Source organism: Chionomys nivalis, chromosome X (genome assembly GCF_950005125.1).
Source record: "Chionomys nivalis chromosome X, mChiNiv1.1, whole genome shotgun sequence".
In the NCBI taxonomy this organism is placed as follows: domain Eukaryota; kingdom Metazoa; phylum Chordata; class Mammalia; order Rodentia; family Cricetidae; genus Chionomys; species Chionomys nivalis.
In genome coordinates, this window is record NC_080112.1 from 67,596,085 (window position 1) to 67,611,393 (window position 15,309).

At 48.8% G+C, this 15,309-nt stretch overlaps 1 protein-coding gene across 2 annotated transcripts in view; it reads left to right on the top strand.

Annotated features, from left to right (window-relative positions):
• The window catches only part of Stard8 (StAR related lipid transfer domain containing 8), a 76,465-nt gene that overhangs the window by 3,547 nt on the left and 57,609 nt on the right, over positions 1 to 15,309 (top strand). The window contains exon 2 of one of the 2 annotated variants that reach the window (XM_057759830.1): positions 13,703 to 13,736. The exons of the other annotated variant lie outside the window; for it this stretch is intronic. The gene's annotated coding sequence lies outside the window, so the exon portion shown is untranslated. The remainder of the gene's footprint in view (positions 1 to 13,702; positions 13,737 to 15,309) is intronic. 2 annotated transcript variants of the gene reach the window in all.

The window sequence follows — 15,309 nt, forward strand, 5'->3', positions numbered from 1 at the left end:
GAGGTTTTCTTTTGATTGGCTGAAAAGAGGAGGAGGAGGAGGAGGAGGAGGAGGAGGAGTAGGAGGAGGAGGAGGAGGAGGAGGAGGAAGAGGAAAGCAGACAAACTGGGTGTAAGTTCTACCACAAACCTTCATGCATGCATTTTGGTTGTGCACCTTAGAACATGAGCTTTCTGAGCCACAGCCTACAGTCCTGAAGTATATTGTCAGTGTTGGCAACGCAAAGAAACTTGGTGAGCTTGTACTGCTCAAAGCGGATTTCCAAGTAGTGCACTAAGAGCAAGTAAAGCAAAGGGCAGGGTTTATTCTGTGTTTAGAGAGTCCTTTGTCACTGTTAACCCTAAGCTCTCTACTTTGACCCTGCTTTAATCTAACAACAGAACCGACCCATTTAGGAACTGAAGGCTGGCAATTCAGAAGCAAAGGATACTACAGAGGTACAAGAGTCCAGTCCAAGTCTTAGAATTGTTTTGGGTTTCTCTCGGTTAGGAGCAGCCTAGGTAAAGGCATTTGGTTGTGAAACAAGGCCAATATACAGTTTATAATGTGTCTCCCCTGAAGCCAGCATTGCCAGGGAGGTAGATATGGCCACCTTTCTGTGCAATCAGCATGTATAAGACCCTACCTCCATACTGATGGGCTAACCATTTCTTTGATTCTTTGACGTGACCTTTTTCTCCCTCCCAGCACCTAGCTTGGTGCTGTGTGCATAATAAGCCCAGGCATGAGGCCTCTGTCTGTCAAGTAGAACACACCAGTGCCTAGAGGACACTAGTCTGAGAGGTAGAGCTCCATCGCTGTCATCATCTCTGGGTGACTTTGAGACGGTTACATTTTCCTATTGTCTGGTCCTTTTCGTCCTCTTAAAATGCAAGTACGTAATTACATAGTATCAGCTATAGAAAGGCCCTTAGAAGTCATCTATGTTCCCCTTCCAAACTACTCGTGAGGAAACTGGGGCCAGGAGAGGAGTGATGTGCCCGAGGTCATGGGTGGAGTCAGGACACAGGCTGATCAAGTGTAGTCTCTCTTATATACTGTACTCTCCCTACTTGTGTTATGAAATTCAATTGCAGCTTATATCTGGTAAAATTTTATGATAGTGCTAGGTGGGGGTGACTTTCCACATTCTACCCATACATGCACAGTGCACATATGTTCACATGTGATAACAATTCTCTTCTACCCACAAGGAGTCTGCAGTAGTTTGAGAAATCATGGCTAGAAAAGTCTCTGGGACACTGGGAAGGCTCTCAGCAGTTAGCCAGCCAGGTGTAGTCCAACACAGGTCAGCAAGCCGTGGCCCAGTCGCTATATTCATGGACTGAAGTCATACACTGTATTCATGTACTGAGTGCATACATGCATAGGGCTCTCCCAAATTCACCCAGGTGCATAGTCTCAAGCACCCTCTTCCGTAAATGCTCTCTCTCCTCTCCTGAGTACACACGGACTTCTAAATGGTTGCTCTTTTGTTTTCTGCTTATTTTTGTTCCATTAAGTTTAGGTCTCACTGTGAAGTCCAGGCTGCCCTTGAATTCACTATATATCCCCAGGATAGCCTTGAATTCATGGCAATCTACCTGCTTGAGCCTCTAAGTCCTGGGATAGGTGACCAGCAACCAGCTCTATGTGGCCGTTTGAGCAGCCATTTTGGTGACAGTAAGCTTTCCAGCTCACCACACAGTCTTGAATTCATGTACACACATACATTCTCCTATATGCTTGCTCATAAGCCAGGCCTTCTCTGCCCCAAGCCAACTCTTAGCGTCTCATTCTTCTGGGAATCGGCCTGGAAGGATATGGAGTGTATGTGTGACAATGATTCAGTATTTCCACTCCTATCTTGCAGGACATCTCTGCTTTTTCCATTCCTTTGCCCTTATCTCTACAAACAGATAGCAATCACATGCACTGTGGACTGCTTGTGAGAGGGGCAAGGGGAATGTGGAGAATTTGATTATACACAAATGTATACAAATGTTAAGAGCTAGGAAAGGACTTCTGGATCCCGTCTCTGCATTCCAGAGGTTAGTAAACCAGTCTCTGGTGAGTGTGTGTATGTTTACATAAATGTGTACATATAAGTTATGTGTATGGAGTCACCTCTCAGTGATTGAATCCAAAAAAATATGACATAGACTCTCAGGTCATGAGAAAAATGCTTTAAAGGATCAGGGCAAAGCTCTCTGTCTCAGAGATAGAGGATTCACTTCCTGGGCTATCTGAACAGAGGTCTTCAGCCAAGTCAATCGTGTCAGCTGAGTAGTGGGTTTTGACTCTCGACCTGTGTGAATGACCATACTGTGGGTTGTCGCTGCATGGTTAATTGTGAGTCCCTGATGCTGACTTAGGCCCCAGAGTTTGGGGTCAAGGGCCTATGGACTGAAGCAAGAAATAGGTGGTGGGAAGTTTATTGGTCTAGAAGGAGTTCAAGAGAAACTGTGAGTACTCAGGAAAGCTTTCCAGGAGACAAGTGGGCAGGAAAGAAAGCAATGGCTAATTGCCATATCTAAGTCAATCAGCCTTCTTGGGCCAGTCACTTCCTTAATGGAATTGCCAAAAAACTGGTAAATAAGAGCCTGCCACATGGATCCGGATCTAAAGGTCTGGTCTACTGATGAAAATAACACGGAAATTCCAGGGAAGATAAAGCTGGAAGCAGGAGAAGAAGGAGGTAGAGAACCAGGTATTTTCCCCCCTGGATATAGGAGTTGGGAGCAAATGGTGATGGGTGGAGATGATGTTGACAAATGAGAATGAAAGATGTTGTTAAAGTTTTGTTGCTAAGGTACCCAGGGCCTTTTACAGACTGGACAAGTGCTCTGCCACTTAGCCTGAGACCTTGGAGTTTTCCTGTGGATGTTTCCTTGGATGTTCACGATGCGGTCAGAAAGAGCAAGTATTTAGAGTGAGAAAGGATGTTGTTAATCCTTTTATCTATTTGATCCACAACTTTGTCTTTAGGTTCTTTGGTGCCAAAATGTGGGCAAGCGTGTATGGCTGTGCGATGAAGTCTGCACCTGACACTAGGACTTTTGGGGGAAGAAATGGGGAAGACCATAGACTAAAAACTAAAGAAGGCACAGACCACTACTGGCCAGAATTTATAAAGTTCACACTGTAGGGTCCACACTGTTGCAAGTCCTTCCTGTATATTAGCTCAGTGTATCATAACTATTACACTCTAAGAGAGTAATGTCGTCACTACCATCTTCATTGGACTGAAACTTGGACATTTTAGGACACAGCCATTATGTAGGTCACCACATAATGGCCACCTTGGACATTTCAATCCAGGTAATTTAGTTCCAAAGTCTGTGATGGTCATATATAATCAAGGCCCCTGTTTTTCTGCCTACAATACTTGAAGGTTGGATTGGTTACTGAGTCTTTTCAATTCTGATACTTTCATTATCAGAGTTTTATACACACACACACACACACACAAACTTCAAGGTCAAATGAAATATAAAATACTGCTTTCAAAATGTCAGCAATTTCCACTCCAGTTCCCTCGGGAGGAAGGAATGGAGCCCAGGCTCAGGGAAAAGCGCCTATATTGGTGACTGTTCCTCCCAGTAAGCCCCTAGGGCCAGAGAACAGCTGGAGACCCAGGAAGCTATGGAAGCCAGGGTTTGGTTTATGTTTCCAAATCACTGGTGACAATAACAAGGAGCAGCAGCCAGATGGCCAGTGCTGGGGTTTGGAGTCAGAGGTTTCCCGGGTGGGTAGGAAAGGGTGTTCTTCAACCCCATCTCTCTGTCCAACCGTTCGGTGGACACCTGTGCCTCTGACGCCAGGGAGCATACAGCTGGGCCCATGGCCTCTGAGGCTGAGGCTTCCGACACGCAGAAAGAAGGTGTGTACCTGGAGAATGGAGTCGAGGCCGGCCACAGGCAAACCTCTCTACCTTCCCTCTGCCCTGAGCTGGATCACCTACAGAGACCTGGAGGGCAGAAAGTGGCTGTGATGAGGCAGTGACATAAGGGGAAGCAAAACACCCAGCTTCTGCCTCTATCTTTCCCCGTGCCTCGGTTTCCTTATCTACAACACGGGGAGGGATACATGTCCTACTTCATAATTGATTGTAGGAACGGCTTGTGAAAAAGGCTGCCACAGAGTCGGTGATCAGTAAGTATGAATTAATGTGAAGTTAGAAGACTTACTACTCTTCACGGTCTTGGGCCCTCAGTTGTCTCTCTTAGGAAATACGAAAAACTTATCCCTGCCAGTCCCTTCTTCCCTTGACTTTGGGAAGCCTATTGCTGACCACATCTTGGGGAAGGGAAAGGATGATAGGAAACACCAATGTTATCACCTTGGATTTCAGGGAGTGAGTTATTCAAGCAGTCTCCTAGTTTCCATCTCGCCAAATCTCTCAGCCCACCTCTGGTCCCAGTTCAGGGCTTGGAGAAGAGGCTTGGCTCGCACTGGTAACACTGTATTGGTCCCCGCTATTTCTAAGGCCGCTCTGCTCTTCCTAAAAAGATTCCCAAGGTTTTGGCAGGAAGGAGTATCTGTGTTGACTGGTGGGAAAGTCAGATCTTTGGGACAGGACATTCCTGAGATTATCTAGGGAACCCCTGGGGGTTGCAGCTTCTCCCTGACTCTCATCCATGACTTGGCTGTTAGCCTGTTAAGGCAACACTGGAGGGAGACTGAAGATGAACTGAGGATAAGGGGTCAAAATGTGGGGAGCGAGGGCTCGAGCCAGCCCTGAAGGCCTGGTGAGGGGTTAGGGTGGAGGAATAAGGCAGCCCTAACAGAACTGGTGGGGGTGTGTGGCCAAATCAGAAGAAATTGCTGGTTGCATTTGAGAAGGTGCCTTGTAGAATGATTGGTGATCCCGAGGCTATAGGTCAGGGAGTCTTTTGGGTAGTGGGTGACTAAACAGGAGGTCACAGTAGTCCTAAGGATAAGAACGGACATTCAGTTCTCCTGAGAAACCATAATCTCGAAGTTCATATGCGACAACTAGCAGTCTCAAGGAGAAGACAGGAGGATGGGTCTTCTGGTGATTCCTGGTGCTTGCCTAGCATGCATGAAGCTCTGGATTCCATCCAGAGTGTGGCACAAAGCCAGATATGGTACACACATCTCTAATTCCAGCACTCAGGAGGTAGAGGCAGCAGGGTCTAGAATCCAAGGACATCCTTGGCTACATTGTGAGTTTGAAAGCAGCCTGGGCTACGTGAAACTCTGTCTCAAAAACAAAAAGGGAGCGGTTGTCTCAGAAGGAGCTCCACAAGAGCCTTTTAGAAGGATTTCTTCTATTGCTCTCAGCCAACTATAACTGTCCTTCTCTTTCTGTTATATGGAAGGGGAAGAATTGCTAGAGCCCAGTCATTATAGGAGGCAGCAAGCCGGAGGGAGGCCTAGCAGAGGTTTGGCTAGTCAAAGGTGCAAGGTGGAGTCTAGAGTGTCCTTCTTAAAACCAGCTCTCCTCTGCCGAGATCTAGATCTTCCACCGTCAGCAGACATTACATTATGAACACCAGTGCATGTTGCCAGGACACTGGCATGGGGTTAAAAAGTAGAAACATGACAGAAGTGTTCCAATGTAGGATTTAGTGACGACCTCAGTCCAGCTCCAACCAACATGTCATCTACCATGTACTCAGTTGTTGCCACACTAAACTTGAACTTGTCTAAGGACCCAGCCTGTGTCTAAGTTGCTCATATCCAGTGGGAGCCTGGTCCAATTCAGCACCCATTCCAGCCCTAGCAAGTTTACTGAGTATAGTATACAATGCACACACACACACACAGACATGACACACACATACACCACAGAGCCTGTCAAATTCATGCACCCATCTCCCAGCTGAAAGACTTTGGGAGCATGAACCTAGAACTCTAGCGTGGCCAGGAGAGCATGCTTTCCACAGTAACCATCGTCTGTGGTGGCAAAAAAGCTGGGGTTTGGCCTGGGGGTGGTGAGGTCCCAGTGTGAAGGGAGGCGGGCCAGGCCATGAATAGGGCTCTGTGTGGCCAAGTCGAGAGGACTGGGGGAGGCTGGAATGTGAGGAACGTGCTCTCATGACTGTGGCCTGAGGCCTGGGTCTGTAGCACAGGGTTGATCAGGGGTGACGGAATGGCGGGGGGTGACAAAGGTGGAGCGGGAAGCCGAGAGACCAGGCAGTGAAAAGACAAAACAACAACTTTCCAGGTCTCCCCTCAGATAGCATGGCAGGGACTGTGGAGGGCCTGTAGGCTGGCCAGAGAGGCTGCTAGGAGCAGTGAATTTGGTTTCACGCATATGGCTGAGAGTTCTCTGGGTCTGGATGAAGCCTGTTGATAGCTTTTGCAGTTTCTATCCAAACTATCTTTTCAGACCTTCCTACTATTACCATCCACCCAGCAACCACCTTCCTGTTTTTCATTTAGGCTCTCTCTCTCTCTCTCCATCAATCTATTTCTCTTCCTATTTTTCTTTGTTGGGAGATACTCTCAGTACTGTAGCTAATTTGTAGCTCACGACTACAGGAATAACATCTTCAGATGGGGCAGGGCATTAGGCAAAACCAGAGAGAGGGATCAGAACTGTAGTGAAGCCTTTGGGATAGGACTGGGGGATCAATAAACAAATGGACAATAAACATGGTAGAAGCCAGAGAAAGGACAGAGGATGAGGAAATAAAAATGGGTTCCTGAAGGACATCTAGGTATCTGGCCTGGCAGCTGAGTGAATGCTGGCCCTAAAATCAGAAACAGAGCAAAGGGCATCTCTAGAATGTATGGCAAGAAATCTTCCATTACTGTGAATCTTGTCTTGAATCTGATCGATTCTAGGAGAATGGCACGTCTCCCAGAGAAGTCTAATAGGTACTGGGGTATACTTGCAGAAGGAAAGATGAACAAAGAAAGATGCATTCCCTGCCACCAAAGAGCCCATGGTTTATAGAAAAGAACGTGACCAGACAGGAAAAAAAGAGGGCTGAATCTTGGCCAGGTCTAGGGACATCCACCTTACTACAGTGTTTGAAGGTCTGAGTTAGGAAGATTATGAGCCCCAGGCCAGCATGAGCAACAGAATGAGAGTCTCCGCAAAGGAAAAAAAAGAGAGAGAGAAATAGATTGACATTCAAAAAGGGAAAGCCAAAGTCATAAGCAGGAAGAGGGTTGCTGGGTGGAGAGTAGAAAGGTCGGAGACAAACCTTCCTAATGCTGTGACCCTTTGATACAGCTCCTCACATTGCAGTGATCCTCGACCATAAAATTATTTCATAACTGAAATTTTGCTACTGTTATGGATCATAATATAAATATCTGGTATGTGATGCCACATGGGGGTCATAACCCACAGGTTGAGAACCACTGATCTAGGGTAACATTCTGAAATATGAAACTATGGACTGGGACACAGTTCACTAACCAAGCATGCATGCGTGAGGCTCTAGGTTCAATCCCCAGCATCCAAACCAACAGACATAAGAAAACTCAAAACCGTGAACAAATAGTTGCTCATGCTTGTAATCTCAGGTCTCAACCAGGAGCCGTTTGGGGATGCTAGCCCCGGATGAGATACAGCATCAGCACTCTGCCATGACATGTGGCTGGCAGGGGCAGGACTCAAGCAGGAGTGAGTATAGAACGGTGATATAGGAGAGAGAGAGAGAGAGAGAGAGAGAGAGAGAGAGAGAGAGAGAGAGAGAGAGAGAGAGAGAGAGGCAGAGAGAGAGAGAGAGGCAGAGAGGCAGAATGAGTCACGTGCATGGGAGAGAGGCAGATTTGAAGAGGCGTGGGAGGGGAGGAACGGGCTGACACAGATGCCTCACTGCCACCCAGGGCTAGCTGTCTGCCTATGGGGCTGCTTCCAAGGGCCATGACTTGGTCTGTGACCCTGATGAAAGCAGAGAGTATAAGGCTGTACAAAACCGGCCCCGCCCATCACTGGCTGAAGCACTCAGGAGACAGGGTCCTGTACCTCACCTCCGGAGTACAATAGAGCTGACCCTGCTCCCAGAAACATAGGCAAGCTGGTCCCGAAGGCATGAGAATAGGAGAACAGGTCGCATCCTTTTTGTCTGTCATGTGATGTCATGGGGGAGGGAAAAGATGCCATCCTCTCCATCCCTCAACACCTGCAGCAGAATCTGACCTAACCCCTCACCAGGTGCAGCACTCAGGGCCCTCTGCCTCACCTGGGCAGTACAGTAGTGGTTTCCCTGTAGACAGGGGTGCACACGAGCCAGCTTTGAGGGGCATAGCTGGTACCACCTCCTTTGTCTGCAGGGTTGTAGTGGGGACAAGGGGAAGATGTCTTCCCCGCTTGCCCCTATGCTCGCCCCTATGCCTCCAGCTATTGAGGGGCTGAGCCCTTTGCCAGCTGCAGCACTCAGGAAAGCAGGCCCCCTGCACCTCATCTGGGCAGCGCAATGGAGCTGACCCAGTTGACAAGGGCACAGGTGAGCCAACCCTGAGAACATGAGCATGGGAAATCTAAGCCCCACCCCTCATCTGCCCTGTGTGGCAGCATGGATGGGGAGAGACGCCCCTCCATCAGTGCCTCAGGCAGGTGGGAGAGCTGGCCCTGAGGTCATGAGAGCAGGAGAGCTATCCCTGCCCCTCACCAGCTACCACACTCAGGAGAACAGGCCCTGCACCTTGCCTGGGCCTCACGAGAAAGTCAGCCCTGTTAGTGAAGGTGTGAGTGAGCCAGCCCTGAAGTTGTGAGCGTAGGAGAGCTGTCCCCACTTCTTGTCTGCTCACAGATGGCAGTGTGGGTGGGAGAGAGATGCCCCCCTTACTCCTCACCCCTTGATGCCTGAACAGAAGAACCTGACCCTCCCCCTTATCATCTTCAGTACTGGGGAAAGGGGGCCCTGTTCCTTCCCTTAGTGTGTGAGACTGGGCTACCACCTCCCCCCCCCCGCCGTCTGTCTGCCCCCCCCTCCCGTCTCCATGTGGTGGTGTTGGAAAGATGCCCTCCTCGCCTTGACCCTGCCACCTGTGGTGGGCAAGGGAGCTGACCCTCCTCCATACCAGCTGCAGCACTTGGGAAAAGTGAATCCTGCACCTTGCCTGAGCAGCACAGCAGAGCTGACTCTGTTGGCAGAGGTGTGGGCAAACCAGCCCGGAAGTTGTGAGCATGGGAGAGCTGTCCCCGTTACTCATCTGGCTTGCGGTGGCAAGGAGAGGGGAACGATGCCTCCCGCATCAATGCCTCAGGTTGGTGGGAGAGCTGGTACTGAGGTCATAAGATCAGGAGACCTGTCCCTGAACCCACCAACTGTAACACCCGAGAAAGTGGGCCCCATACTTCGCCCGGGCAGCACGATAGAGCCAAATCTGTTAGCAACGGTGTGGGTGAGCCAGCCTGGAAGTTGTGAGTATGGGAGAGCTGTCCCTGCTATTCATCTGTTATGCGACCATGTGGGTAGGGGAGAGACTCACCCCCTTACCCCCCACCCCTTCCTGCCTGTGACAGACAAGCAAGCTGACCCTCTCACCTATCTGCTGCAGCACTCAGGAAAATGGACCCTGCACGTTGCCTGGGCAGCACAGCAGAGCTGACGCTGAGGGCAGAGGTGTGGGTGAGGCCAGAGGAATCTGTGAGCATGGGAGAGCTGTCCCCATTACTCATCTGTCATATCGTAGCATGGGAAGGGGAGAGATGTCCCCTGGACTGCCCCCTCCCCATCAGTACCTGAGGCAAGTGGAGGAGCTGGCTGTGATGTCATAAGAGCAGGAGAGCTATCCTGGCCTATAAATGTTGCCTGGGCAACACAGTAGCCGCAGGACCCTGCTATGGGAGAACCCTGAGGATGGGAAAGCGGAGAACTGGCCACACTCCCTGCTCACTGTGGCAAGGGTGAACTAGCAAGGGCAGTGGTGGAGAGCTCACCCTGGTGGTGAGGACAGGGAAGAACTGGCAGGCCAACTACCCAGGCCCAGAACCAGGGTTGTGGGTTGGTCCACCCCAACATCCCCTCCACCTATGACCTGTTGAAGCACAAGGGTGGGGACTGGGGATGCCATTGGTCCTGTGGACCCAGGGCTACAGGATCTCCACAACACAGGGCAGGATATCCAGGAAGAGTCCCAGTAAGGGCCCAGCATCGATAGTGTAGCAGAGACCAGGGGCCTTGAACCTGAACAATGAATCTTTGCGATGAACACCTGTGTCTAAAAGTGTATGGCTAAGCGGGTTTGCTGTGTGACTCACTGTGTCACATAGCAGCTTCCATGAGGAGATTCTACCTTTCTCCCTTTTGTTTTCTCTTAAATTTTTATTTTGTTTTATTCTGGGGGCCGGGAGGAGGATGGGTGGGATAGGGAAGCATGATGTGAAAAACACAAAGGATAAATTACATATAATATTTGGGAGTGGATTAGCTGGGTCATATGATGAATCGATTTTACTCTACATTGATTTCCATGTGGTTGGCATAGCTTATATCCCCACAATCGATGTCTAAGGGACCTTTCCCCATCCTTGCTAGTGTTTGTTTTCTTGACAGTTGGGGTGAAACAAAATCTTGACTTGACTTTTTTTTTTTATTTCTCTGATGGCTAATGATGTTAATAAAGTGTGCCAAGTGCCCAAAACTAAACAAAACAAAGCAGACCAAACCAACCACATAACAACAGCCAATTACAGCATGTTTTCAAAGGCTTCCCAGACTGTCATGGACCTTTGTGATGGGGCCCTATTGGCTGATCTGGTCGCATCTGATACTCCACTTCCCAGCCAGACCACAGGCAGTTTCTCAGACAACCTGTTTGGATACGTGCTTGCCCTTTTCTAATGCTCTTCCTTTTGACTGTCTGGCTTTTTCACCCCCTTGTCTGCTTTCAAGACCCGGGCCGAGTACTTTGAAAAGGGCCTTACGAGAAAGCACCCTCCCACTCCCAACACCAACAAATGACTCCCTCGGCTCTGTCCAGAAAGCGCGTGCTTTACAGCAGCGGTGGGGCTTGCTCTCATCTCAACATATGACAGCTTCCACATATAGCTTGAACTCACAGGCAAGGAGGGAACCTGTCTGATTTGTCTCAGTCCCTGAGTACCCAGCATAGGGCCTAGTCCTGAGCGGACACTTAGGGAATGAATGAAGAAATGAATACACACGTTATGAACCAATGGCTCCCTGAGTAAGATGCTGTCGCTGCTAATCTTACCCTTTTCACTTCTTTCCTGCTTTAGGGGTCTTACCGTGTACCCAGGCTAGCCTCAAGCTTGCAATTCTACTGATCAGTCTCCAGACTGCTGGATTTCTAGGTGTCTACCACCTCTTCCAGATCAGAGTGACTGTCTTTTATCAATGTCGCCCTTATGGTTCTTGGGAAAATGCTCTGTGACCTGGAGCCAGAAAGAAGTTCCACTCTAGCCTACCACCCCAGCATGTAGATGTTCGTGCCCCATCTTCTTCTAATATCAGGATCAAGGGCAAACGTGTGAAGGTAGAAGAAGGTAGAAGAATCACAGATGTGAAACCAGCCTGAACCACAGGAAACCAAGTCTGGGGCACTGGGGAGGACCGGGGTGGAGAGCACTGTATCCCAAGTCCTCTCTTTTCAACGTTTTTATTTTGGGACAGGGTCTCACTGCATAGCTCAGGCTAACCTTGAAGTCACTCCTAGCACAGGTAGGCACTGAACTTGTGTTCCTGTCTTGGACTTCTGAATATCTAGTTGTATAGGTCTGTACCTCCAGGCCCTCCTCCAATTATCTTTTGAACAAACTTCCATTTTTTTATACCCATGATGAACTGGGCTGGTAGTAGGATAGGCGAGAAGGGATTTAATAGGCTAGGATAGGACTGCAGAGTGCTCGTCTTTCCTAACTGCTAGTGCATTTCCTGTCTTCCCAGAACTGTCACATTTTGGACCCCACAAGGCGCTGCTTTGTCCTTTTCTCCCACCCCTTCACTTTCTTGTTCTTTTGTTCCCTTTTGTTCACCAGTGAGCATTATATTGGCTCCCTTATATGTTCCATTTTGTAACTTCTCAGGAGACTTCCGTAGCTCTACCTCTCTGAGCATGTTTCTCTGATTCTAGAACTTTCTGTCTATCTCATTAACATCCTCTGCGGACTTACCAGTGAACACTAAAATGGGTATGTTTCCAATCCACTCCTTTTCCTGTGGACAAATGTGCTCTTCAAGGACAGACTTGACCCGGAGCCATCCCAGGGTGAGCTAAGATGGAGGCAGTTCTTCCTAGGGTTGGGAATCACTGGGCCTAAGCGTATCAGATATGCTCATCATTGTCCTGAGGGTAAGAGACAGCCACCTACACAGACAGAGCCTTTCCTGATAACCTTGGGGTGGATTTCAGGTTGCATGAAGGACACAACAAGCAAGAAGATGCTATCTCTGAGAAATAAACCTTCCTTCCTTCCTTCCTTCCTTTTTTTTCTTTCCTGAACAGCTTGATTACTATCATTTTAGCCCAAGCTTCTGACATTGTTTGCCTGGAAACCTGCAAAAGCCTTCTGGTAGCTCTTCCTGCTTCCATTACGGCTCTGCGACCCACTCCTTGTGCAGCAGCCCAAATGAGCCTTTTAAGGCAGCAGTCAGATCTTATCAGTGCACTCTTTGCTCCCCAACCGCCACCTACTTGTGCCTTTCAAAGCCCTGTGGATTTTTGGCTGCTACCTCTCTGTCTCTTCAGATTCTCACATAGAAAATTCCTTATCACCCAGGTCACACTGCTCAAAGTTCAGCTCCAGGGAGGGAGAGGCACCCCGCATATCTGTCTCCCTACTCACTTTCCTGTCACGCTGTAGATTGTGGGTTTTTTGTTTGTTTGGTTGGTTGGTTGTTTTTTGTTTCTCCTTGGAGTTTGTGATGCCTGAAATGTCCTTGTTTCTTTCCTTATTGATTGTCACCTACCACTAAGGAGTGTCTGCCATTGGACCTCGTTTGTCTAGAGGGCAAGTATACGCTTAACACCTAGTATGGTGTGTTCTGTAAATGTTTGCTGGATGAATTGACAAAGTAATTTTTACATATGGAAAAACATTTTTATATCTATTTTTTCCCCACAAAACCTGTCAGAGCAGGATTTTTACTCTCCTGCTCCGAAATATTCAAAAATGAATACTCAAGAGATTGTGAGCGTTACTTGGTGTCACACAAGGGAAGGAGGGCTGCCCTCAGCTTGGCCTTTCCAGTTCTACGTATTTCTATTCCCACCAAATAACTTTACTTCTAGCCTGCCCTGCGCTCAACATCTGTGCCAAATAGATGCTTCCTAATTCTTTGACAATCTGTGTCATCAGGCATTAAAACTGTACCATGAAGTACATGGGCCACTCTTCTTTCTGTAAGACAAAAGTGAATCAGAAGAATTACTCAGTGGAGTAGGAAGTAGTGTGGAGTAGGTAGAGGAGTCTGGTATTGTAGGCTCCACTGTTCTTCTTACTTTCTCTTTCTCTTCTGGGGACCTCAATATGTCCTTCCACAAAATGGGTCAACGACACTTGCCTAGTTTAAAGTTTTTATATATTTCTTGTGCGTGTACAGTGTGTGCATGCACACACGACCATATGGGCAACGACACAGATAGGACGATCAGAGGACAACTTGCAGGAATTGGTTCTTTCCGTCTACCGTGACGGTTCTGGGAATCAAACTCGGGTCGTCAGACTTGGCAGCAAGCTCTTTGCCAGCTTAGCCATCTCACTGGCCCGCTTTCGATTTTGATATGCTCTTCCTGCGAAGCCATGATTTCTTCTCTGTTTCCTTTGCAGTGCTTCCCATTGCTGCCTGTGAGGAAGAATGCCGGTAAGTATGCCAGACATACCTTACACCTCATGAATGACTTAGAGCGAGAGGAAACTTGCCAACCGTCTGTATGGGCTAGCTGACAGAATGGAGGTAGTGGCTGAGGGGCAAAACTGGAGACTCTGTCTCCCTCCCCTGGGCACACCCTGACCTCTTTCCGCTCTGCTTTCTGGCTCCGGCTTATGGGCAGTGCCTCTTTAATTCTCAGATGAAGGTCTGATTCTTGTCTGTGAGCCAGGGGAGGATTCCCCTCCAGAGCTATCAGCAAGCGGCAGCCACCCATGTGCTTCCCTTGTTCTCAGATGCCTTCTTCCCCCTGGCAAGAGTACTACGGCTGGACAAAGTGTCAGGAAAGGGATAGAGGTAAGACGAGGTAGAAGGAAGGAGATTTGGTATTTGGGGGTTCATGTCTGGAAGGGTTCCAGGAGGTAGACCTCAGGACTAATTCTACTAAGGGGGCGTGTGTACTTAAATAATTCCCTCGGCTCTCTGGCAAGTCTCTTGGAGTCTGACCACCTATCCGCCTTCTGCCCTCTGGTGTCGTCTTGGATGTGAGTCTGCAAGCAGCTTCACTGTGCTGAAGAGAATGCAGCTGTCTGCAGAGGGATGACTGCTTTGGCAAACAAGAGAACGTAGGATGCTAGCCAGGAAAGGGTTTGCAGTCACCGCCAGAACTCGTAGCCTAGGCCAGGTTTGCTGAGGTCATCAAGGCCTCAGCCATTTCCATTCATTCACTTTTTTTTTTCATCAAGAGGAGCTCCTGACTTGAATGGATATCATTTCTGGGTGCCAGTTAGGGTTGGAGGTGGGGGTGGCCACCGCAACAGAAGAGTGTCGAGAAAGTGTCACGCTAAAGATCAAGGTGAGGAGGCATCTTGTGGAGGTGTTAGAAGGGATCCTAGGAACCTTGTTCTCAATGACCTTACAAGATAGTTGGAGTTGCTTTAGGCAGTCTTATCAGAAGTCAGAGGGGGCTTTTGGTGACTTCCCAAGGACTTTTCCACCAGAGGAAGCCGAGTTCCTGGGTGGCGGTTGCTAAAAAGGAGAACTGGCAGGGTCCGAGGTGTTTATTTGCATTGCTATGACAGCGGATGAGAGAGACCTATTTTGAAGAAGAAACATTGCTTTGACAAGCACACAGTCCGCATCTGCTCCTCACCCCCACCATCATTCCACGGCTTCTTGCTGAGTACAGTTTCTTCTCTGCGCCTGGGACCTCCAAGTGCACAAGTTCCGGGTGCTGCCCATACTCAGGGAATGACAAACTTCTCCATTTCCCAGACACCAGCTGCACAGGCTAAAAGAAACCCCTCAGGCCCTGAAATAGTGACCCCCCATCCCAGACAAATGCACTTACAGCTGCGGAGTTGTCTCGTTAGAATATCGGTGCCAGGGGAACCACAGATACAGCTCAGTTGGTAAAGGGCTCGCCTAACACGCGTGAAACTCCGGGTTCAATCCGGAGCACAGCAAAAATGGGGTGTGGTGAGGCAGATGGCTGAGCCAGTATTCAGAAGGCCAGCCGAGGGATCAGAGTTCAAGGTCATCATGTCTACATCCTGAGTTTCAAAAA